Source organism: Xenopus laevis, chromosome 1L, assembly GCF_017654675.1.
Source record: "Xenopus laevis strain J_2021 chromosome 1L, Xenopus_laevis_v10.1, whole genome shotgun sequence".
NCBI lineage: Eukaryota > Metazoa > Chordata > Amphibia > Anura > Pipidae > Xenopus > Xenopus laevis.
Genome location: NC_054371.1, coordinates 187,870,552 through 187,893,391, shown reverse-complemented (window position 1 = coordinate 187,893,391; position 22,840 = coordinate 187,870,552). Strand labels below are relative to the sequence as shown.

At 38.3% G+C, this 22,840-nt stretch overlaps 1 protein-coding gene across 6 annotated transcripts in view; it reads left to right on the top strand.

Moving 5' to 3' along the window:
* Window positions 1-22,840, top strand: part of apc.L (adenomatous polyposis coli L homeolog) — an 82,243-nt gene that overhangs the window by 7,519 nt on the left and 51,884 nt on the right. For 3 of the 6 annotated variants that reach the window (XM_018243426.2, XM_018243416.2, XM_018243459.2), the window contains exon 2: window positions 6,715-6,832. The exons of 2 other annotated variants lie outside the window; for them this stretch is intronic. The gene's annotated coding sequence lies outside the window, so the exon portion shown is untranslated. Of the gene's footprint in view, window positions 1-6,714; window positions 6,833-10,805; window positions 10,947-22,840 lie in introns of those variants that run through there. One more of the 6 variants, XM_018243451.2, reaches the window with a different exon arrangement.

Genomic DNA, 22,840 nt, shown 5'->3' with positions numbered 1-22,840 from the left:
ACCTTTAGATTAACAATAATTTGTTATAGATGCCTCTATTTTAAGAAGGAGCACTGGTATACAATCACTGTTCATTTCCTTTCTCTGGGCTCCTAAAGTACACATTTTCACAATATATCAAATGAGAGGATGTAGAGGATTGTTGGAATGAGTCATCTGCTAATTATTCCTTGTTCCTTAAACAGTTTTCTAGATTATTCTTGAAACATTGCTTTTTGGTGTTACCATTTACTTTGTTTGTTCTGCGTTCTGTACTGTGCTACACTTCTGTAAACCATGTTACACACCAATTAAGGCATTTCAGCTTCAAATGAAAAAGACGTGAAAAGACACTATCTGTGCCTGGTTATTCCTAGTAGTGTTTTTATCTCTTTGCACGCAATCAGCTGATTAGGGAGCTGACATGGCTCAGTGCTATGCTGGCCATAGATGTAAAGATTTTTATATGATCTTTTCGTTATCAGGAGACCACGATTATCTTGAAACGATCGTTTAAATGTCAGATTTGTCCATCAACTAAAAAGACAATTTCAGGCGATATTGCCAGGAAAACTGAAGGTAGTTGCCTACTTGGCCCTGCAAACATAGATAGATTGCACTGGGACCGATAAATTTTTTTTAACCTGACGGACCAATTTTCTGACAGATGTTGGCCGAAAAATCTTAACATGTACAATCGTTCGACTCCCACTAACTTAATGATAATTTGACGGATTGGTCGGATTTCTCTAAAATCGGACCTTCACCAAAGATAAAGAAAAAGCGTCTATAGTTAAATTATCTAAACCAGTACTTTAAAGGACCAGTAAGACCAAAACTTGATGGTTAATAATTTAAATACAACTGTAATTGACTGTTGCCCTGCACTTGTCAAAACTGCCTGTTTGCTTTAGGCTAGGGCCACACAGGGGCCGAAGACCGCTGGCCGAAATCCACTTCCCGGTTTCCACTGCTTCTCTTTTCTGCATTGAGATCAAAATTCACAACAAAATTAAACATTAAGCAGAAGTGGGCCTGTAAAATAGTGCAGTGGAGATGGTTAGGAAAAGGCAGAGTTTATTTACCGCCCATGTACTTTACGGTACATTTGTAATCCCAATCCGTCCCTAGCTGGTAATTTACTGGCTAAAATGGTCAAATACCGGCTGGGTGTCATCCCACGACATACTATGCTATCCAGTACATGTAAATGTTTTTTTTGAAGTAGAATTACTGTTTTTTTTTAACCAGCTCTGCTCTGTTCATCCATGTTTGATCTGATGAAGAAACCTATAATTTCAACATCTGCTCCATTAACTAGATCTTATGTATCAGTCAACACCTTATTGCATTTTCTATCTCGCCTTTCTTTCTTTCTAAAATCAATAAAGTCAAAATAAAAATCATGAACTACCCCCCCCCCCCCCCAAAATGACCGGTATTTTCAAATAATGTGATTTCTGAGGTTTTTGTAGTTTTACTAATACTGTTAATACCAGGCTTTAGTTCTACAGCTCTCTTTAAGGAGACGTGGAAATGGCCGCCTTCTGGTTTTTCTGGCAGTTATGTAATTACTATGTTTAACTGAGAGAGATTCACACTGACACCAGTGAGAAGGTATTTTTGAACTTTATGTCACTGTTTTTTTTCGCGAAATTCAAGGTTATAAAACGTACCTCATGCCATTACCCTCGGTCGCAGTGCTTGTGTAAGGAAAGTTTACATATCTTGTTGATACTGACCCTGTTTTTGGTAAGAATCATCTATACTTGCATACCATGTTATCCTTGGGGTAGGCAAAACCCTTATGCATCATTTTATATTCAGGTAAAGAGTATTATGTCTTAGGATAAAAGCATATGAGTTTAATAACAGATTATGGGTTACTATGGTGCTTAAAGTGGTATCTAAAGCACCTTTTAGTATGATGTAGACCATGATATTGCTCCAGAGCGCTTCAGTTTGAAATTTTAGAGGCTATCTGGTACCTAGGATTCAGCGTACCCTAGCAACCAGTCAGTGGTTGGAAGGACAGACTGAAAGATGAATAGTAGAGTTCTCACAGAGCAATAGTTGTTTGACTTATTTGGTCAGTGTCCCCCTTGCATCATCATCTGAAAAGAGGTAGAAGATTAAGGCAAATAATTCATAAACTATAAATCAGTACTGTCCAGCTGGAGGCCTCCACATTAAAGTCTGGCTCGTGTGTAAGACCTGCATTGTTCACACCTGTAAGTCCCTGCATTTTTCACGGCTCAGTCACCAGCCTGTGTGTCATACTCTGCCTTCCCTGCTCTACACTGCCTGTACGTGCCCCAGACTCTGCCTGCCCTATGGAGCCCAGGTGTGCCATACTCCGCCTGCCCAGTGCTCCTTCTGTACGTGCCCCAAACTCTGCCTGCCCTGTGCTGCTTCTGTGTGTGCCCCAAACTCTGCCTGCCCTGTGCTCCTTCTGTGTGTGCCCCATACGCCGCCTGCTCTGTGCTCCTGTGTGTGTCCCATACTCTTCCTGCCCTGTGCTCTTTCTGTGTGTGCCCCATACTCTGCCTGCCCTACACTGCCTGTGGGAGGTGAGCCGGGTGGGTGGGTGTTTGGGGTGGTTTGTTAACATTTGGAAATATTTGTTATGGGATCCCTACGGTGTTTATATATTTACAGGGGAGGAGACATATGGATTTAAAGGCAAGTCTTATTATGACTTAATAAACCATTTGTTTTTTTAGTGTGCTGCCACCATTGAGGTGGGTATGGTCTTAACATTTGTTGTGATAACATGGGAATGTTTTAAAAATGGAGACTGGGTTCCTTTATTGATCCTGAACCCCGTTGGTCATTGGTGCCACAGAAATAGGACAGCACTGTTACAAGTTATAGTAAATGAAGACCAAATGAATATTCATTCTATAACATACTAAAAGTTAACTTAAAGGTGAACTACCCCTTTAAATTCTTATGTCAGTTGGACATAATAGTGAAATTACTAGATAGAGAGAATATTTTGTGAATGTACATAAGTATTAGCCTAAAAGCAAAAGAATACAATCAATAATTTAAAAAAAAATATATATATATAAATTATGACCCTTCATGAAACTTAACCCAAGAACATTCTCAAACTCCATTCATAGAAACCACAGCAAGTCGAGTTCCTGGTCCAGTCAGTATAATATGCAGGTTCTCCATTATGAAGTTAGTAGGTCTAGATGGGAAAATTACCTACCCGCTCACAACAGTAAGGGTCCAACATTACATCTATAGTCCAGTAAAAGCTTTTGATTTAGCTTCCGCCTACCTGCGCATGGTGAGGGTTACGTTGGTTCCATTGTTTTAAGGGCAGATTTATTAAGGGTCGAATTTTCAAGTTCATTAACACTCCCATGAACTAAAATTGCAATTGCGACTGCAATTTATTGATAAATTTTAATTTATAAAACTTGGGTGAATGGGATCAACCCACAAACTCAAATCAAATTCGATTTGCGTTTTTTCCTCCGAAAAAAACTTGATTTTCAGGAAGGCAGCACACAACTCCAAATTGATCCCAGGATGCCCCCCATAGGCTAAAATAGTTATTCGGCAGGTTTAATGTGCGAATAGTCGAATTCAAGTTCTTAAAGGACCAGTGCATGATACATTTCAAAAATATAATTTTTTAAATGCTAATCGAATTTCAACAATTCCCTTGTCGAATTTGACAGTTTTGGCAAAAAAAAAAAAATCCAAATATTGGAATTTTCACTTTGAACCTTTGATAAATATGCCCCTTAATATTGCCTTTATTCCCATAGCTTCTTGGGCAAGGGGGAGACCCTCGGTTTTTTTCCTTGGGAACTCAACTTTTTCCAGTTCATAACTTTAATTGCCAATAGAGTAAGCTTGTTTAGTTTTTGGGGGTGAGGAGCAGATGGGTAGTGTGCAGGAGGCCTAACTATCTTATATTGTTGTTTGGGCAGCCTCATAGCATTGGACTTTGCACAATTGACCAGATTCAGCCAATCGCATGTCACCTGACATAACTTCCTTGCATCTATAGCACACAATTCAGATTTTACCCATGTTCCTTTCTCTCTTGAGCTGTTGTCATATGGGATCCAATTATCCCTAACGGTTTTCAGTACGACCCTACCCTATACCCACGCAGTGCACTTGAGACAAAATCTGTTTTAGTTTGCATCAAACCTCAAAGTCGCATAAATTCAATTAGATTAGTCTGTTAAACTGTACTTCAAGGTAAGAATGTAATGTTTGCATAGGAAATCCTCGATTTGTATGAAGACCCATGTATTCAAGCCCTAACTCATAAGAATTATTAAAAAAATATGATCAGATTCCATTTGCACAGGGGTTTGTGCAATAATCCAAAGATTTCGAGTTTTTTGGGCAAAAATCTGGAAAAAAAATCTGAGTTTTTGGGTGTAAAATCCTAAAAATTTGTACGATTAGTTTTTGTCACAATTTTTTGGGTTTTTTTTTCTCCCACAAACAAAACTTTCGGGAAAGCATATTGATAAATTAGGAGAAAAAAAACCTGTACGGATTTGGTCACAGTTGTTTTCAGAAAATATTAAGAAAAATTCACCATATTTTTTCAAGTGAAACAAATGGTTTTTTTCCCCCACTTTTTCCCCTTCCTGTCCCTAATTTGCATATGCATTAGGATTCGGTTTGGTAGAAGGGCAAATCTTTCATGAAGGATAGTGGATTTGGCGCATCCCTAATATTGATATATTCTGCAAATCAATACACTCTTATTAGCTTTGTGCTGTGGAAGCCATTGCCGAAGTTTTTATGCATCGTCTCAGAAACTAAGGAAATTAGCATGCAGCGGAAGCTTTTGAAAGTAGTTTTAAGTGACAGCTAGCTAATTAAATGCCCAATCTTCATTGTTTAGGGCTTGAGAACTGGGCTGGTTTTACAAATCCTACTTCCAAATATGTTAGTGGTGCCACAAAGCAAAATAAAAGAGGATAAAGGCCTCTTGTATTCTTAAAGTAACCAGCTTGTATTCTGTGCACTTTGCATGAAAAAGTATTTCTGTACAATGTGTATGCCCGCCTGGTACAGAGAGCTACATTTTTACTGGTTTATATGAAGCCACATGACATATAGGCCTTTTATTTAGTTAGAGCTGGGCAAGGGGACTTAATACTATTGAATGCTGAACCAACTGAGGTTTGGCTTAAATGACTAATCTTGTAATATATAAGTGTTAATTGACAATATTGCACTGCAGATTGATGATCGTATTGAACACTAAAATGTTTGCTTTTGCTAATTGTTGGCAATGAAGCTTGACGATGGTTAACCAGTGGTGTACTGATCCAGCTGCAATAAGCAATGCAGAGACAATCACATCCAGATAACCTTTAATACTTTTCATTCTTTATCTGGCTCTACATGTAATCATTGTGTAATAAGCAGTGGAGTAACTACTATATAGCAGGGTCTGGATCGCAGGAGGTTCTGTATGGTAGTGCCTAGCTTTCATATGGAATTTTGAGAGATCAGCATAAAGTTGTATTTTTATTTGTTTAATTAGAGGATACATGTATGAGATCCATTATCCAGAAAGCTCCGAATTACAGAAAGATAGTCTCCCGTAGACTCCATTTAATCCAAATTTTTAAAAATGATTTTTCTTTTTCTCTGTACATTGTACTTGGTAAAAAGGAGAATATCCTGGTTACTTTCTAAACTCGCTTTCAGATTGTGTAGAAGTGTATTTACTAAGTAGTATGTCTCTTAAAAAGGATAGTAGTAGAACACCACACTCTCCAACTATTTACCAAATTATTATAGTTAATAAATATTTGTGCAACTGTTATTTATAAAGTGCACTGTGCCAGCCACTCAAATTAGTGCTATGAATTCCAAATCAATTATGTGCCATCACATCAATCAATTAATCGATGAATTTAATTATAATTAATTATTCCAATTAATCAATTAAAATCAATTCATTAAAGTGCTTGTGCTGAATTCAAATACAATTGTTCCACTGCACCCATGGATAATTAATGGAAATTAATTAAAGTGCCTTTGTTTAATGAATATACTAAAAAAGTGAGTAAATTAACTTAAATTCACAAAAAGCAGCATTTATGAATTTTATTTCTGAAAAGGAAAATAGTATAGAGGTGGAGCTGTCCCATAAACTCCTATCTCCACCTATTTTCCTTTTCATAACTCAAATTGATAGGATTTTTTGGTTTTCTATTAAGGTATGAAGATCCAAATTACAGAAAGACCTGTAATCTGAAAACCCCCAGATCCCAAGCTCTCTAGAAAACGGGTCCCATACCTGTACTAACAATGGCTGAAGATACTGCTTTCTGTACCAGAACACTCCTACTGGGTTTATTTAATATTTAAATCATTTTTAGCAGATTTAAGCTATGCTGATTCAGATTATAGAAAAGTCCCTTGGTTGGACACCCCAGGTCCCACACATTTCAGATAATAGATCCTATACCCGACTTCCATAAAAATGACGAGGCTTTTTTAAGCATTGAACTATGCTGATAGGGGAATTGCCATCCCTCACAACCTCCCCTAGTGCCTCAGCATTTCTCGTTGAAGTGTTCATGTGCATTGTAGCCTTTGACAGTGTGTACTTTGTTCTGTCCTGCATTATTTTACTACGGTAACTATAATAAAGATACTGTGTTACTCTTATCCTTATTCCTATTTATTATATGTTGTATCATGATGTTCTTCGTGTTTTATGTTTTTCAGTACACTAGTAAAGCATTTAGTTGCTACTGGATAACAAACTGCCGTGTCTGGGGGCTCACGGTGGGATGAACAACTCGCTCAGAAATTGGGGAGAGAGAGACAAAGAGAGACTGTTCCAGTGAGTTCCTCCCTTTTCAATTGCTTTAGAGGCACATCTATAGTGAGAAACTTATTTACAGCATGAAATTTTGGCTGGCTGATGACGCTGTACAATTGATATAAATAGCTTTTTGTTCTGGATATGCTGATTCAATTTAAATATAACTAGAACTATAAAAAGTAAAGTGTGTAGCCGAGTGTTGACCTAGGACCTTTTATTTAGATATGCTAAAAATACTGTGCTTATTGTCTGGTTAGAAATCCAGTATGTTTCATGCAAGTAGACTTACAGGACTTTCTTTTATTTAAAGCAGAGTTGGCCAAAAGGTAGATTATAATTTCTTAAATTTTGTATCTACTAGATTACAGCAGCCTGGCATTAATCACAGACAACTCCACTAGGCCCACGGCACACCAGGGGGATTATTTACTAAACTCCGAATGGCAAAAACCCTAAACATTTCTTTTTTTTTTTTTTTTAGTAGAAAATACGAATTTTTAGTGGAAAAAAAAAAACACAAATATTTTGGGATTTATTATACCCAGAGGATGGCAAAAGTCAGAATCTGAAAATCCGGCATCAAAGTCCTGCCCAGGTTGCATAAAAGTCAATAGGAGAAGTCCCAAAGATATTTTGATCTGCGCTCGGCTTTGTGCAATAATCCAAAGATTTCATGTTTTTTGGGCAAAAATCTGATCTTTTTCGGGTGGAAAATCCAAAAAATTTGTCCGATTTTTTTTTTAATTTTTCCCTGCAAACAAAATTTTTGGGAAAGTGTCTTGATAAATAAGGAGAAAAAAACCGTGTATGGATTTGGTCAGAGTTGTTTTCAGAAAATATTAAGTAAAATTCAGACTTTGATGAATGGGCTCCTAAGTGTTTGCTCCTTCACCATTTTTTTTTCAGTGAAACAAATGTCTGTTGCTGCAGAGCTGCCGGCCATACAGTTAAATGTCAGCCACCTGTCACCAGCACTTGCAGGCAGATTTTAGCTGAAAATGTTCAAATGCACATTTTTGGGTACAAATCTGCCTCTTACTGCTACTGAAAGGTGGGTTTCATTTATTTCAATGGCAGGCAGCCTGAGCAGAGCTGCACTGTTCAAGCAAGTGCTGTGGGTGACAAATCGCCTCTTCTTCGGTACAACAATCTCCCCGAACTGCCTTTCCCTACCTTCCTGCTGGCTAATGAAAAATCGGCAGCGGGATAGCACTCGCAGCACTTCGTTTTCCGAATTCGCCCAAAGTTTCCTCGTGAGACAACTTCGGAAAACAAATTGACGCGAGTGCCATCCCGCTGGCGATTTTTCATTAAAGCCGACAGGAAGGTAGGGGAAGGCAGTTCGGGGAGATTGTCACCCCGAAAAAGAGGCGATTTGTCGGCGGGGCAACTAATCTCCCTGAATCTGCCCATGTGCCCTTACCCGAAGTACAGGTATGGGATCTGTTATCCAGAAAGCTCCAAATTATGGGCTGGATGTCTCTCATAGACTCCATTGTAATCAAATAATTCACATTTATTAAAAAATTATTTCCTTTTTCTCTGCAATAATAAAACAGTATCTTGTACTTGATACCAACTAAGATATAATTAATCCTTATTGGAAGCAAAACCCAGCCTGTTGGGTTTAATTAATGTTTATATGATTTTCTGGAAAACCCAAATTACAAAAAGATCTGTTATCTGGAAAACCCCAGGTCCCGAGAATTCTGTATAACCGATCCCATATCTATACCAGTTAAAAGTGGAACCTCTTGTCTAATGCGGAAGTTAAACACAGAAGTACCAGTGTGGTAGAGCTGTAGATTCTGAGCAGAAGACTGTGTTACCAAGCAATACATGGTGCAGCCACATAACCAAAACGGTTAATAAAATTGAATAAACAGGTGTATAGTGATTCCATAACACTTGGTTGTACCTGAACACTCGGTCAACTAGACTATATGAGTAACTGATCCCAATCTCCCTTTAACAGAACTGGTTTAACCTAGTAGGTGTTGTGTGCTAGCAGTAATTCCCTTATTATCCTCTTTGCAGTGTTACTGCAGTATGTTGATTATGTTCTGACTCAGAGCTTGTATGACGTTTGACTTGTTCAGGTCAGCAGCAAATCCCAAGAAGGCCTGTTTAATGATTGCTTGGGGCAGTAATTTCAAATGAGCCCAGTGCTTTTGGAAAGGGTGGGAGTGGGAGCAGTGATGGCATGGAGAAGGAGGTGGGGTATGGACAGAAAAGGAGTAGGATTGGGGGGCTCTGATAAAGGCCCAGAAGAAAAATGAATATGCCCCTGGTGCACTTCCAGTGGTGGAAACAATTATTGTATATCTTCCTATCTCTTCCTCACTGCATAAATCTGCATTAAGGTCAACCTTTTAATCTTTACATCAGCCCTTTCATTATTCGGTTGGCAGGGCAAGGGGGTTGTAGTCCCCCAGAATTTCCAACCCCATTTCCAGAATCGAGTACAGACTTGGAGCAGACAGAGGAAACACCACCTTTAGCCCGACAGTTAATTTAAAGGTGAACTAAAATGAAATGGTGATGCAGACAGTGAGACAATTTGCAATTTGTTTCACCATGTATAGAATGGGGACTGAATAGGAAGATACACTGACCCCATCTAAAAAAACAACTTCTCTGTAAGGCTACAAATTGTTATTGCTACTTTGTATTATTCCTCTTTCTATTGAGGCTGTCTTCTAGTCATGTTCCAGTTTTTCATTCAAAGCAGTGCATGGTTGTTAGGGTAATTTGGGCCCTAATAACCAGATTGCTGAAAGAGCAAACGGGAGAGCTGCTGAATAAAAAGCTAAATAACTCAAAAACCATAAATTAAAACCAGTTGCAAATTGTATCTGAATCATACTATACATCGTACAAGTAACATAACCGTTAATATAAAGGAGACCCAGACCCGTTATATTAAAATCCCCTACCCACCCTCCCTGCTTCCCCCCACCCTAGGTGTTACCCTCGGTAAATCCCCCCAACTCTTTACTTACCCCTCATTGCAGATTCAGTGCATCAGAGTTCACATGCGCCATTTTCTTCTCTTCGGTAAGCTTTGTGAAGTAAGCCCCATATCGGTGCATGCTCATTTGGAGCAGTCTGCCATTTTTTCAACAACTGCGCATCACCAAAAGTCATTGAGATCCGGAAAAAGACCTGAAGATTACCGAAGAGAAGAAGATGGCGCCCATGAACTCCAATGCGCTAAATGTGCAACCAGGGGTAAGTAAAGAGTTAGGGGCATTTACTGAGGGTAACACCTAGGCTGGGGCAGGGAGGAGGGTCTATGTGGGGTAGGGGATTTTAATATAAAGGGGTTGGTTCTCCTTTAAAGGTGAACAATCCCTTATAAAATGAACCACACTCTAAGCATTTTTATAGCATTAACGTGGCTTGTTGCTTAGGGCAATGGTAGATGAGGAGATAAGTCTTTCTTCTGTGGGTGACTAATCTCCTTCAAATTCTTTCCCACCATCCTTGGATAGCCAAAGTAGTGCATATGTTATACCACTGGCCTGGCAATTCACTTTATCACTGGTGGAATAACTTTGTAGATGATTCGTCTCCTGCTTGTCCGGGAAACCTGTCCTGGGCCATTAATCTCCTCATGAACTACTGGCCCTCTATACACCACCGAGTCTAGTAGAACCCGCAGCTCTTATTGCACATATTGGCTGGCTAATTATGACTAGCTTTACATGGATATGATGCCTGGCAGCAAGGTGGAGGCCTAAGCATATAACAACTGAATTAGAATATATTGTGTCCCTTTAGGGAAGCATGACTAGAGTGTGCAAAATCTAAGTACTAATGGCTGCGTCGTCGCCCCGTGTTAGTGAACCTTTCTCTTTCGAGTGAATTAATCCTAAATGGTAGTCTTATTTCTCTGATGGAAGTTAGCGAGTAGACAAGAGAGAGAGCAATCAGATGTACATTGTGCCATTATTGTATATTTGTGTGAGGGAAGAAGTGGCCGCTTTGTGAGCGCGCTCCCGCTACCCCGCCCCCTTCTCACCTTCAGCGCTAGAGCGTTTGGGTGTGTTTGACAGCGTCATGTGACTGGCGGGAGCGCGCCTGCAGTACTGTGTTCAGGAGGCAGGATGGAGAGCTACGGAGCCGTGGGGTAGGTGCACTATACAATTCCCTATATATATCTTGCTATGAGAGCAAACAGCGGAGCGTAGTAGCGCAATGCGCTGGATAGCGTGTCATTATTTTCCCGTTGAGGAATCCTTGAGAAATGTCAGTGGGGGTGCAGTCATCGCTTTCCATGATCTGATCAAATCCACTGTAGCAGCCGAGCTGCTCATTTGCATCACCTACATATAATGGCTGCTAGATGTTGTACAGACTGCAGTGTTTGCTATAGTGAGAAGCCTCGGGCTTTGCTACTGCCATTAGCAACAAAGGGAATGTAGCATTGCGCTGACTGCTGCTGCTGCTGCTACTAAACAAAAGCGACTGGCTGCTGATGTGCTTGAGTCTGCACCAGTAATGTCACCATAAGCTCATCCCAGAGCTCATCCCACAGCACATCCTGCCTCTCCTCTTCGACCTATTTAATGTGTCTGTCTTCCCTCCAGCCCCTTGCACTTGCCACTGCCATACCATCATATTTACTGCAAATCAGGCGTCTAATAGAATTACACTGTGCAGCTAAGAAATATTCATTTATGCATCTGCTCAGTATCATGTCTCATGAGAATACTTTCAAATTGCTTATAATAAAATAACTGTGGGTGTTTGTGTTTGTGGCCGTTGGGCCACTGTTGAAGCATCTCTGGCCCCCTGTTTGTGTTGAAAAGGAAGCCATTACTCTGTCACTCCCATTTATCATGCTACATCCCCCAACACACACAGCTGCTGGCTATCTAACAGAGATTCCCATCTTGTTTATCTGTAAGCAGGATTTTGAACAGCAATACTGTTCCTAAAAATGATCATGGTGCTAAAAAAAATCTGACAATTTAACTAGCTGGTTATATTTACAATATTCAAACTAAATGTGAGCAATGGGAATAGACATTGTACAATATAATGACTTGTAATATTCGTATTCCATTGAGAAATGTAGCAAAAAAAAAACGTTGGTAGTTGCTTTAGGCTAATACACATTATTTCTCTATAGCTCTGTACAATTCTTGATGATGTGTTGCTGCGTGCAAGAAAAGGCTAATTCCCCTCCTTATTCCAGGTTGCTATTGTATATTTGGTAACTGAATACAGTAGAGGCTTCTGCTTGTTCAAGGAAGATAAATTGCTGTTCGTATCTGTGCTTCTTTACATTTTGTATTTATCAATGGATTTTCCTGGAGTTCTCGGCACCAATTGTAGGTTTTTGTCACCGTTCTAACAAGCACAAATGCACACGTCCATACAAAGGATATATAAATGTATACCTTTTAAATTTGGCAATCATACACCTACAGTAATCACTAAATATGACATACCGTTCTATGGAAAAAGGAAGCTGTATGACAGGGATTAAGATTCACCACTTGTTTTAAATATGGACTTGGTGGCCTGATTTTTTTTAATTGCAAAAAACAAACCCACAATTTCATCTACACAATCCTATTAAAAGTCTAGTTGGAACAAACTAGTTGTTGTGTAGCTTAACCATTGCTTAGGTGGTCAGTGATGCCTGTAGAAGAAACAGAGGCCACTCTCAGGGTTTTACCATTTGTGAATTGAAGGATGTCTCTTTACATATTTACTTTTAGATTTTAAAATGATTTCTTGTTGGTAAAATCTTTAGGGTAAGTGACAGACAGGCACTTTCTTACACGGCCCACATCCTTCCTTGTTATTCTGCCTGTCTTTTAGTGTTTTTAACAGTCATGGATATGTGGTGATGATTAATCCACGTTTACTCATGTGAGGAAATCCTGAAAATCTGACCCCTTGAGACCCACTGTAGACAAGGACTCTTTTTAATACAAAAATCTTCATATTTGGTTTCTTTTTCCTGATCCATGCATAAACTGTGAATTTCTGCTTGGCTAAATGTTTTTTATATTTTATAAATAGAATGTCGTATAGATTTAGTTCATTAGTACTCACATTGTACTTCAATAGGTATATATGTAATCTGGTTTCAGACTCTTCAAGAGAGATTAAAATGAGAGCTGCCATCATGCTATGGCAGTGTGTCTTAAAATATAGATCCATGAGTCTCTTTAATGCAATGAACTTCCCTTCTGCAACAGGTATTCTATCAAATCTAGGGTTTTATAGCTGAATCCCAGAGTTAATCTGGGCGCCGATCTAAAAAGGTTGGGAATAATGGGGAGTCATTTAAGAGTACCCCAGGTGCGAATTAAAAATCTGTGCACAGTCCAGCTATTGGACAGACAGTAAAGACAGGGCCTCTTTTGCACTTTGTGCCCACAGGTATTCTTTAACTTGCACTTCTGAGTGATACACAATGGAGGAGCAGCTCCTCTTAATTACAACGTTGAACACACAAATCACTTTATTCATATGAAAAGTGTTGAGGAAGGGTGCAAAGTACATAAATGATGGTGACTTGTGCCTATATTTTGCACCTTGCACCCTTCAATTACTTTTCTATATGAACCCTACTGTGTGTGAGAGAGGCACATGTCACTCTGGAATGAAGGATCTGTCCGTAATTTGGATCTTCATACCTAAATTCTACTAGACAATCATGTAAACATTAAATAAACCCAATAGACTGGTTTTGCTTCCAATAAGGATTAAATATATCTTAATTTGGATCAAGTACAAGGTACTGTTTTATTACAGAGAAAATGAAAATCATTTTTAAAAATGTGGATTATTTGGATAAAATTGAGTCTATGGGACACAACCATTCCGTAATTCAGAGGTTTCTGGATAATGGGTTTCCGGATAATGGATCCCATACCTGTACAATGAATTGGTAATAACCGCAAAGTTACATATGGTTGTCCAACTTGTCTTTAAGAGGTGGGAAAGAAAAATAAGTAGGGGAAAGCGAAGGGAGAGAAGAGGTAGATCACCTACAATTGAGGGGGCAGTCCAGGGCTAAAGTTCAAGGCAATTCTTTAATTCTTAAACCTCAAACATGAAGCAAATATGCAACTGTTACACCAAGTTCCTTCTGCCCCTTATGTTGCTCTCTTTTCATCACTTATAATGACTGATCTGTGTATAGAAATTGGTTGGTATGTAGAGCGTATGGAGGGAGAACAATTTCTGTTATCAATTACATCCAGTCTTCCCGTAATAGATTTGCTCTTTATTGAGACCACTGCAGGTACTGGAGTTGCCCCTTCATACAAGGAAAGTCCAGATGCTTCTAGTTTGCGAGACAGGAATGGCCTTACCAGATATACAGGCATAGTGAAACCCCAGTTGCAGAGGTTATAAGCACATTCTCGGCAATCCAAACATCCGTTAATTATATGGAAAGAGAGTAACAGGATTGCACAGTATTGGCTGTTATGAGTATTATTATTAATTATCATTATTTTTACATGTATTTATAAAAGCCAACATTTTCCACAGCATTGTACAATACATGGGTGTATACATTAAACATACAAGAAAACACACAAAAACAACCAATAAACAATACAAGAGGTAAAGAGGGCCCTGCTCAAAAGAGCTTTCTATTGTTTGCCTTAAATAAATCCATTTTTTTTCAAACCAGAGCTAGATATAAAAGTAAAGGTCTACTCATTTCATGCCTGATTGTCACCCAGGTATTGGATCTTATTGACTTAAATCTGTTATTTCCCCTCGGACCAAAGATCTGGACATCACAGGGACCTATGCAGACCTGTTGTGAGAGAACCTGTCAGCAACCTGATATGGTGCTTACCTGATGGTGTTTTAAAACCTGGTGGTGTTTTTAAAGGAGAAGGAAAGGTTAAAACTAAGTAAGCCTTATCAGAAAGGTCCATCTAAATATACCAGTAAACCCCCAAAGTAATGTTGCTCTGAGTCCCCTGTCAAAAGAAACACTGCATTTCTTTCCTTCTATTGTGTACTCATGGGCTTCTGTATCAGACTTCCTGCCTTCAGCTTAAACCTCATTGCCCTGGGCAAGAGCATGCTCAGTTTGCTCCGCTCCCCCCCACCCCTCCCTTCTCTACTGTAATCTGAGCCCAGAGCAGGGAGAGATTCAGGCAGGAAGTGATGTCACACCACATTAATACTGCAGCTCCTGTTCTAAACAAACAGAGAGTTTCTAGATCTTTTTACTCAGGTATGGTAAAACATTCTACAGAATAAATATAGCATTCTAGCTTGCACTGTTGCAGCTAATATATTGGCAATAAAATGCCTCCGTAGCTTTCCTTCTCCTTTAAACCTGTCTGGCAAGATATTGAGACAGTCAGGCCCATACTGACAATCTGTGGATTCTTACAAATGCCATAGGGGCTGCTGTAAGAGGTCGTAAAAGTGACTGTTTATTGGGCCTCTGTGTACTTGAAATGCCCCGGTTCCATACTAGTGTCCATTTGGCAGCTAATTTAAACCACAGGGCCATTTGATAACCATGGTCAGGTCAGGTCACAGGAATTGTGGTGATGAAAATGATTATCCCTGCCAACAGGCACTTCATTTTTTAAGTAATAGCACTCTTTGGTACTATTAAAATCCTACCTCCAGTTTGAATTTTATCCTTGTGTTTGGGTTATGGAAATAATGATGTTAGCGTATAATTATTTCCCTTTTTTTCACCTCCATAGTACTTTAAAGCTTTCATAGAAATGTTTAGTCTTGTCTGAGATGCTGTTGTCTCTGACTGGCCACAACTTAGCCTACCTGTTGTGCTATATAAGTATCTTAGCACAGTCACATTGAGCTCTTTAGCCCCCACAGGGAGAACTGCATTAGTTGAAATCTCTTTCTTTACCTGTAGAATGTTTTAGTTTTCAAATGGGAAATACACAGCCAATGGTGGGAATAGCTGGAGAAGGCAAACTATTACATTATCATGTAAATAGTCTTCCACAGATCAGTTCTTTTTTCCATTCAAGAGAATTCCTTATTTAAAGGAGAAGGAAAGCTACGAAGGCATTTTATTGCCATTAGATTAGCTAGAATTCTATATTCTGTAGAATGTGTAAAATACCTGTGTGTGTGTGTATATATATATATATATATATATATATATATATATATATATATATATGTGTGTGTATATATATATATATATATATATATATATATATATATATATATATATATATATATATATATATATATATATATATATATATATATCCTTCAAAATTGACCCGCACTCCAAAAGTTCTTTTGTCCCACATTGGGGCCTTTGTGGGGCAAGATCCTTGATAAAGACCCCAATGTGGGCCAAAATGTTGGGTACATGAGTGATGTTACAATAAAATCTTTGAACAAAAAAACTTTTGGAGTGCGGGTCCATTTTGAAGGCTGCATATTACATTATGAACACAGCACCCACTATTAAATCGGAGGAAGAGTGCGGGTACTATTAGAACAAACAAAAAAATAAAATAAATATATATATATATATATATATATATATATATATATATATATATATATATATATATATATATATATATATATATGATCAAATATCTGAGTAAAAAGCTCTAGAAGCTCTCTGTTTAGGATAGCAGCTGCAGTGTTAGCTTGGTGTGACATCACTTCATGCCTGAGTCTCTACCTGCTCACTTATAGCTTTGGGCTCAGATTACAGCAGACAGGGGGGGGGGGGGCGAGGAGCAAACTGAGCATGCTCACGCCCGGGCCAAGGATGTTTAAGCTGAAGGCAGGAAGTCTGATACAGAAGCCCATGTGTACACAATAGAAGGAAAGAAATGCAGTGTTTCTTTTGACAGAGGATTTAAAGCAGCACTACTTTGAGTGTTTACTTGTATATTTAGGTGGACTTTTCTGATAAGGCTTACTTAGTTTTAACATTTCCTCCTCCATTAAAAGGGGATCTTCGGCTTCCAAACCAAAATTTAATAAAGAGGTCCACATAACACAGAAACCACTAATATATCCATTACAGTTACCTGTTTCTTCAAAAAATATGAGAAATGCCATTTTCTATCCAGAAATTCAGCTTTTATCAGTTCTTCTCTTTCTGTATCATTTGAAATATTGGCAGGGATTCAGGGACTAAACACTGATGTTACAAATTGTAACAACTACTCCGCAGTTTACAGACAGCATGCAGGAATTACATAACCCAAAATGCATTGCACTGTGATGTTCCTTTTCTTATTTAAATCATGTGTTTAGGGAATTGTGGGGTTTGGAGGATGCAGTCTAAGGACAGCTGGCTGTTGATACAAAGTAACAGTAGTCAGCCAGCTCAGCAAAGTAGTCTGAGAGATCAGCAGGAGAGCAAGGGGCTAGGTTTAGGGAGCTGTCACAAACCATTAAAAATCATGAAAAGTCTGCATATTTTATAAATGATGGATATTGCAAAGTTGCTTGAAATTATGTTTACTTTTCAAAAAGTTTAAGTTTTTTTGTGGAGTTCTCGGGGATTCTGCACAACAGGGACAACAATAATAAATCAACGAAATGTATCAATTTAGAACAGTTTACATGGTCGGCGACCCCCCTCCCAGAGCTGCTTTATAAAGTGAAAAATGAAATATTGCACTTCAGCATTAGAAAAACACACAGAAAATGGAAAGTAATTGGAAAAAGTTTCTTTCTTGTGAACTATCTGAAACCAGCTGAACTGAAAAAGTGTAAGAAGGTGAACTACCCCTTTAAAAAATTTAGTAGGGTTCATTGTGCGTTATTCAGGGGCAGAGGTAGTTGGGCTTGGGAACTTTCGATAACTGCTCCTTTCAAACATCTTAAAGACTGATTTCAGCTTTTATTTATTTACCATAACTGATTATTTGTGGGTCAGAAGTTTTTCTTTTGTGTATCTCTTAAACTATAGGAGAATAGCCATTACTACTATGTTATGAGTTAAGTGGAACCTGATCAAATGTTTGACCTGACTGCAAAAGGGGGGCCTTGAACCCAAAAAGTTATCTTTGGTTTAGGCTAAAGCAGTTCTTTGACAGAGATGGGGTTGGGAGCAGCAAGTCTATGCTCCTAACTGATGCTTCTTAATAAGACTACATTGTGCCGTAGAGCATCCTGTTTTCAGTAGAATAGGAAGCAGCAGCTGTTATGGTAGGATGTTTTGATTCTTCTTCTGTCCGGGTTTACTGTAGCAATCAAGAAGCTTATATGCCATGTGCATTAAAGTATTCCTGACTCAGCATCCAGATTTTGCGTTACTTAAATTTTCAATGCATTAGCTGCTTTCTTACTTAAGCGCTCATAATATATTCCCAAAGCTCTGAGGTAGAATAACAGGCATTCTAAAATGTTCCAGGTCTTTATGGGAAGCTGTAAGTGTCTTTTTGGTAATAATCCATGTGCAAATTTAAACCTTTCACCTAACCTTCTTGTCTGTTATAAACTTATTGTATTAAAATATTTCTTGGCAACAGTACAGTTTCTTTGCATGTTATGAAGAAACCGATCTAGGAACTGATTTACTAACATTTGTGATCAATTGCACCAGTGCAGTTACCCATAGCAATCAATCTGCAATTGGATTACGTCAGGTTGGCAACAATATTAAAACATGATTGGTTGCGAAGAGAAACTGCACGGGTGTAATTAAGCACCAATGTTAAAGGAAAATGACCGCTGCAGTGCCAAAAGTTATGGCACTCCCAAGGATTGTAATCCCTTACCCTATACCCAGGGCTGGTGCTCCTGTTAGCAGAAAACTGCACTGGGCCAGGGCACTAGTAAGCATGGAGGAAGAAGATTGCTTGCTCTTTATTGCCTCAGACCAGTGCAGTTTTCTGAGCACTGGCCTGGGTTATCTGGTAAATCATTACAATCCTTGGTGGGTGCCCTAGCATTTGCCACTTGCACCCCCCCCCCCCCCCATCGATTGGATCGTTCGTCTCCTCTCCATTAAAAAATATTTAATTGTAAATATTTTACTAAATAGTATTTCTGGCCTTTTCAAGCCCCGTGTGGCACCCTTCCTTTCTAAAAAGGAGCTTATTTTTTTCTGCAGAAAACTCCTTTTAATGTGCAGGAAAAAAGTAAATTTCTACGTAGAATATATATATTTTTTTGATCTATTCCATTATTGACCCTTCAAAACACATTAAGGATGTATGAACGGCATGGCGACATAGCAGCTGAAAATGTCTGAACCTAAGTATGATGAGCCAAGCAGCAGCAATTTGATCATAGCCTGTACAGAGGGACAAGTGCTATCATAAAATAAAGAAACATTCAGCTTTCCCCCAGTACTAAGCTTAATTCAGCTACACTTTTCGAAAAATAATTTTTGCCCAATCTAGTTGATATGATACGTATAAAACCTATTGTGAATTGTATGTTACTACATCAGATTAAATTAAGATGCTAATGAACCCTTTACTCACCATCTGAATGTGTACAGTGCCATGCAGGGTTAATACTGCTTTTTGAGACTTGTTAAATGCTTTAGATTTAGAACATATCAAAGGCAACTACTGCTTTAAAGTTAAAGGAAGAGCAAGTTACCCAAAAGCGGCTGAATCTTTAGGTGGGTAAAGAGGCCAGTCAGTGTTAAGAGTAAATAACCAACTTTGCCTTTTACTATTTGTCAGTCTCTTTCTGTGAGTGCATATGATTGGCTGATATCGACTGATAATTGATCTTGGCCATAGCCTTTAGACATCATTGACCAAGTTGACAGTTTATTGGCATATGTATAGACTGAGTAATTCAGACACGTCAAACAATATCTAATCAAATGCCTGGTTATCACTAGATTTATCTTATATTATAATTAGTATAAATGAGTTCTTATGGTGGCAGAGATTTAAGCTAGTGGCACACGAGGAGTTTTTTTCTCCCCAATTGCATAGAAACAGATAATGCCTGTCATTGTGGAGAAAACAAAAGTTGTTGTGCACAAATCCCACGAGCTTTAGCATGGTCCACACATTACCAGCCTAGTGTGACGGTATAAAGTATATCTCTCTTCAAGTTATTAGAGAGCCCAGGGAGTTGAGATTGCTATGGAAGTGCAATTTATGGCTCTATAGCCATTTTTTTTTAACAAAGGGATTTCTTTTTGGCTAGCTGCCCGTGTATATTTTTTTTTACATCTTTAGATGTTCATTTTGGGCAGTTATTTTATAGGTTTTTTTTTTTCTTTGCTCTTCAGTCATAAATATCTCCCGCTTGCACTGACAACAGGAGGCAAAGCTATCCACTTTGTCTAATCTTGACTCAAAGTAATACCATTAAAGGAGTGATTTACCTTAAAATGATCTTTTAGTATGATGTAGTATTGTGTTTTTATATGGACATGAAACTCCTCTGTAACGTATAATATACTTATATTTTACAATAGGGTGTACTTTATTCACTGTATAAATGGTGCTTAGTAATGTCATCAATTATAATCTGATCTTAGTGATGTCGTTTCTCTCACATGACGTACTGAAACTTGTATGTTATAATAAATAAGTACCCCCTGTTGCAAAATATGATATAAGAAGTCACCTCAGAGTTCCGTGACCTGTATAAAAAATGCTTTTATATGGTCATGGAACTCTTCAGTAACTTATAATGTCCTTATATTTTACAATAGGGGGTACTTTATTCACTATATAGGACAGATAGATTAAACAAAGTAAGTGAAAGACAGACCAACTTTATTTTAGCCATGCCAATCTTAGAACAGACTATGCCAAATTGCAGACTGGCAACTCAAGAATTTATCCAGGGACATGTGACTAAAAGCTAAATAGTGCTTGTGCCAGTATTCTTATGTGGGCAACAGGATGAAGGGAAATGCAAAGAATTTTCTGTTGTTGGGAATTATTTAAATTCTTTTAGAATGTATGACCCAAATCCAGGCATGCTGACACTATACACACTGAGATGAAAATTAAAATACTATACAGTACCCTAGTGATGTCAACCCAGTGCCAAAATTAGTTAATTAAGTTAGCACTTTGCTGGTAGGTATATGAGGTTCAACTGTGAAACGTACACATAGAAACTGCTCAATACCGCAATATCTTTACTTTCTTTCCAGAGAATGCCTTTGCAGGTTAGTGACTTTATTGCTAAACTGCGGCATAGCATATGGAATTGTACTTGCCTGCATTACTGTAGCTCTGGAAATTTGTCATCAAGATTCTCTGGGGAAACCACACTGTAGCAAAAGATTAAAATGTTTTCTGGTGACTGCTTGCAGCCCATGCTAATATGCATCATCCATTTGATGTTGGCAGATTTCTGGAAAAATACTTTAAATGCAAATTTTGTACGTTATTCTGCTTGTGTAGATTATTCAGGATACAGTACTCAATGGACTAATGAAAACCCAACAGTGAAACTTTACTTCAACACCTGCAACCAAGGATTTCCTTAGTCCAGACTGTACTCAAGAGACCATGAGGGAGATGCAGTGATATTTTCATCAAATATCTTGTGCATAGGAATACTGCTACAGCTGGATAGCAAAAAATTACTTGGACCTGACTGTTAGGGCTTCAAAGCAATACTGATCTCTAAGGAGAAAGCTCCCTTCCTGTTCCTGTGCAATGTGCTAAATTATTTTCCATCTGTCATCTATGATGCTCATACTGGGACAGTTCCACCCTTCAAGGGATTTGCTGACTATACTGCAAAATATTCCTAAACATTTCCAAAGTCTCTGTGAGGCACTGTCTTCATGCTTTGGAAATTCCTGGCATGTTGCAGCAACCCACTAACTGGCAACTATGCCTTCTCTTATAGAAAAGGCATGCTTATCCAATTCAGCAACAGCCAGCAAGAAGAGATGCAGAATACAGGATGCTCTGACTTCCTTTCTTGCTTAGTCTTGCTTTGCTTTATTTCTTGCTTTTCTTGCTTATTTTTGTTAAAATGGGAGCCTGTGTGATGGTAGATATTTACGATGACGATTTCCAGATTAAGTGGGCGTTATTAATGATCAGAGGCTTCTCTGAATGTCACAATGTATAAAAAAAAAAAAATTGCTGATATTCCAGTTATGTTAGAGAAGTATTATCTATGCTTCTGATTGGTGAAAGTTGGTGTCCAAATGCACTATTTATAATTCTAATTATAAATTCCTGCTTCAGATTTATAGGTACTGTATGATTTTGCCGCGTGCAGTTTAAAATGTATTTGAACCCTTTTTAATTGCATGCAGAAGACTTAAACATTCAAGTACAGGTATGGGACCTTTTATCCAGAATGCTCCGCACCTGAGGTTTTCAGGTCTTTTCCGTGATTTGGATCTTTGTACCTTAAGTCTACTAGAAAATCATTTAAACATTAAGGGGCAGATTTGTCAAAATTCACACATTCAAATTTTTTTACAGGAGAAAAACTCGATTCGTATGAATCAAATACAATTCAAATTATTTGTCGGAACCATTCGATTGAATATTAGATATTCAATTTTTTTCTTAAATAACCTCCCAGTCGAATTGTGAGTATATATTCGGATTAAAAGAAAATTCACATTTTGACAAACCAAATAAGATGGTTTTGCTTCCAATAAGGATTAATTATATCTTGGTTTGAATCAAATACAAGGTACTGTTTTATTATTACAGAGAAAATTTGGATTATTTGGATAAATGGAGTTTATGGGAGAAGTGCTTTCTGTAATTTGGAGCTTTCTGGATAATGGTTTATCGGATAACAGATCCCATACCTGTGTCTATAGATGTAAGTACAATTAAGTGTGAAGTGACTGTCCCAGAATGCCCTGTTTACATTTCATTGATAGTTTACCATTGAGAAGACCTGCTGCAGTGAAGTGAAATTAAACAAATATGTATATAAAGCCATGCCTCTTCACTTGCTGTTTGCAGTGTTCTCCCTGATATCTGTCTAAAGATCTTCCCTTTTTCAAGCATTCATGTTTTCTATGCAATTTCTATGCATGTCCGACTCACCCCCAGTCTCAAGGTGGCCACACACTATAAGATCTGCTCGTTTGGCGACATC